The sequence below is a fragment of the Myotis davidii genome, unplaced genomic scaffold, assembly GCF_000327345.1.
Source record: "Myotis davidii unplaced genomic scaffold, ASM32734v1 scaffold1711, whole genome shotgun sequence".
Lineage (NCBI taxonomy): Eukaryota > Metazoa > Chordata > Mammalia > Chiroptera > Vespertilionidae > Myotis > Myotis davidii.
Genome location: NW_006282377.1, coordinates 190,659 through 193,605, shown reverse-complemented (window position 1 = coordinate 193,605; position 2,947 = coordinate 190,659). Strand labels below are relative to the sequence as shown.

General features: G+C 43.7%; 1 pseudogene; it reads left to right on the top strand.

Moving 5' to 3' along the window:
- Positions 1-672: 672 nt before the first annotated feature.
- Positions 673-1,998, top strand: LOC102754005 (annotated as a pseudogene).
- The last annotated feature ends 949 nt before the right edge of the window (positions 1,999-2,947 follow it).

Genomic DNA, 2,947 nt, shown 5'->3' with positions numbered 1-2,947 from the left:
ATAAGGAGCTGAATGGGAATGTCACCAACATGGAAAGCAATCAAGGAGAAATGAAGAATGACCTCGCTGCAATAAAGAACACAATGAAAGGCTTAAACAGTAAACTAGAAGAGGCTGAGTACCACATCAGTGAATTAGAAGACAAGGTAGGAAAAAACACACAAACACAGCAGCAACTCTAAAGAAAAATTAAAAAGCAGGAAGAGAGCCTAAGGGAGCTTTGGGACAACACAAAACAAACAAAAAACATCGACATAAGAGGAGTACTAGAAGGAGAGGAAGCTGAACAAGGAATAGAAAATCCATTTAAAGAAATAATGTCATAACTGGTAGGAGACTGACTTTGGAGACTCTTCTTGGAGACACACTTCAGGGATTGACTCAAAGGAGCAGGCTCCAGAAACCACTTATGACTTGGATGGTGCTGGGTTTTTTACCAGAGTCCACAGCTGATCTTCACGTGGGGGCAACCTGACATTAAATACAGAAGGAGTAGGTGACAGAAGACTGGATGTCATCTGCCCACTGGAACTCTGCTTGGAAGCTCCTAGTGACTTCCACAGAGAGGTAGAACTGAGCCAACCTCAGCTTCTCAGCTTCTCACTTTTCCTAGCTCCTGGAGGATCACACTGACTGAAGAGAGTCTCTTCTGATAGACACCTTCACTGCACAATGGCCTTTGCAGCTCCCGTGGCCAAGCTCCAGGCAGAGTCCAGCTGTCCCATCTGCCTGGATTACTTGAGAGACCCAGTGACCATTGCCTGTGGACACAACTTCTGTCACTCCTGCATCCACCAGCTCTGGGAAGGTCTGCAGGGGACCTTTCCACTGTCTGCCTCCACCACTGCCCTGCTTGATGAGGAACATCCAGCTATGTCGCATGACTGAGATTGTTCAGCAGATTCCTGCCATAAGGGGAAAAAGGAAATGGCAAGAGGAACCCCTGTGTAAGAAGCACCATGAGGTTATGACTGTATTCTGTGAGAAGGACCTGGAGCTGCTGTGTGCCCAGTGCAGGGTGTCATCCAACCACCAGGATCAGCCCCTGGTCCCCATTGAGGAAGCAGCAGCTAGTCGCAGGGGGATGCTCAAAAGGAACATTGAGGCCAAGACTAATCACCTTGGAGTTGTTGAAACGGTATATAAAAGCCAAGTTGAAAAATACTTGGGAAAAGAAGAGAAAGATGGAAAATGGAGGGAGGAGTTGGACAATGAATGTAAAGAAATTAAGTGTTTCTTAGCAATTGAGCAAAATGAAATTAATAATGATCTACTTATAGAAGAGAATAATATTGAAGAAAAACTAATTGAAAATGGAAGGCACATTTCATACCATATGTTCAAGTCAAACAATCTGTTAAGTGAAATAGAAGAGAAGTATTTGCAGAAAAACCTGGATTTACTCACAGATATTAAAAGTTTCCACAACAAGTATGAAAACCTAGAGACCCAGCAGTCTTTTCATGTGATTTAAAGAAGGAGACTTACAATCTCCCCCAACATTATTTGGGCCTGCATAAAATGTTTCAGACAGATTTTACACTGGATCCTGAAACTGCCCATCCAAACTTCATTATGTTAAGAGATAGAATAAGTGTGACATATAGGACACCAGATGATTTCCCTAATCCCCAGGATCTTACTTCTTACCCAGCTGTCCTGAGTTCTGAGGGATTTGATGCTGACAGACATTTTTGGGGAGTAAAAATAACAGGCACAGGTGAATGTTTCTTAGGTGTGTGTAAGGAATCTTTCCCCAGAAACACTCACATACCACCATTGGCAAGAAATGGATGCTGGTGATAATTGTTCCGGATTCCTACAAGTGGCCCTAGCCCTATAGGAAAACCAAAGATTGGCATTTTTCTGGATTATGAGGTGGAAGAGGTTTCATTTTATAATTTGAATAACTGCACATACTTGTATGGAATCACTGATACATTTACAAAAAAACTATGCCTTATTTCTCCATTGCATCTTCTTCAGCATCTCTTATAATCAATATCTTCAGAGGCAAGTGATGACAATTTGGATGGATTTTTGTATGTGCTTATTTCCTTCCCTTGTTATCAAAAAAATACTTATAATAAAGATCCTGATTCTGGTAAAAATAAAAAAAATAAAAAGAAAAAGAAAAGACAAGGAAGAATATTTCCCTGATATTGGCAAGAAAAAAACCCACACACGTCCAACAAGCACATAGAGCCCCAAAAAAGATGAGCCCAAAACAAATGACACCAAGACACATCATAATTACATTGGCAAATATTACTGACAAAGTAAGAATCTTAAAGGCTGCCAGAGAGAGACATAAAGTTTCCTATAAGGGATCTTCCATTAGAATATCAACTGATTTCTCAACAGAAACACACTAGGCTAGAAGGGAATGGAATGAAATATACAAAGTGGAGAAACCAAGATGGTGGCAAAGGTAAACACCAGAGATTGCTGCCTCGCACAACCACTTCAAAATACAACTGAAAGACGGAACGGACATCACCCAGAACCACAGAAAGGCTGGCTGAGTGGAAATTCCACAACTAGAAGGAAAGAGAAAAGCATACCGAGACTCAGAGGAGGCGCAGTGCGGAAGTGAAATACTAAGGTGCAAGGGTGCGCGGAGCAGGCTGGCGGCTGAGGGCGCGTTTTTCTGTTTCAATCGGGAGGGAGTCTCAGGCTCTGAGCTCCAGTTCCGGGCGAGTCTCTAGGGACTAAGACTCATACGGGAGAAGCGGGACTGTCTGGCTTCAGTTGGAACTCGAGGGCAGCTTGCTCTCTGAGGTTTGCAGCAGTTGCTGGGACACTGAGAGGCAGAGCCTCTGGGGACAGTACTGAGAGCAGCCATAACTGCTCATTCCGCCTGGCCTGTAGATCCCCGGGACCCGCCCCGCCCAAGCCTTGCACAGAGGCATTTGCTGGATAGCCTCAGACAAAGGCGAGATTAGCA